This window comes from Penaeus monodon, chromosome 28 (assembly GCF_015228065.2).
Source record: "Penaeus monodon isolate SGIC_2016 chromosome 28, NSTDA_Pmon_1, whole genome shotgun sequence".
Taxonomy (NCBI): Eukaryota; Metazoa; Arthropoda; class Malacostraca; order Decapoda; family Penaeidae; genus Penaeus; species Penaeus monodon.
This window is the reverse complement of record NC_051413.1, coordinates 33,069,048-33,069,261: the sequence shown is the minus strand read 5'-3', so window position 1 is coordinate 33,069,261 and position 214 is coordinate 33,069,048.

The following is a 214-nucleotide window of genomic DNA, read 5'->3' as shown; positions in this document are numbered from 1 at the left end:
CTCATTTTTCATTAATTTATCCGTTTTTTTTAAATTAATCCTGTACATAATTTATTCGTCCGTTTAAAGTATCACGAATATTCATTTAGAAATTACTAGTGAAGAGAAGTAATTGCGTGTTATCTCGGTTGGATATGGAGTTAGTTACGCCCTTGCAACATTGCCACTGCATTAAAGGGCTTAGAATAACGTCTTGCAGCAAAGGATTAGGAGT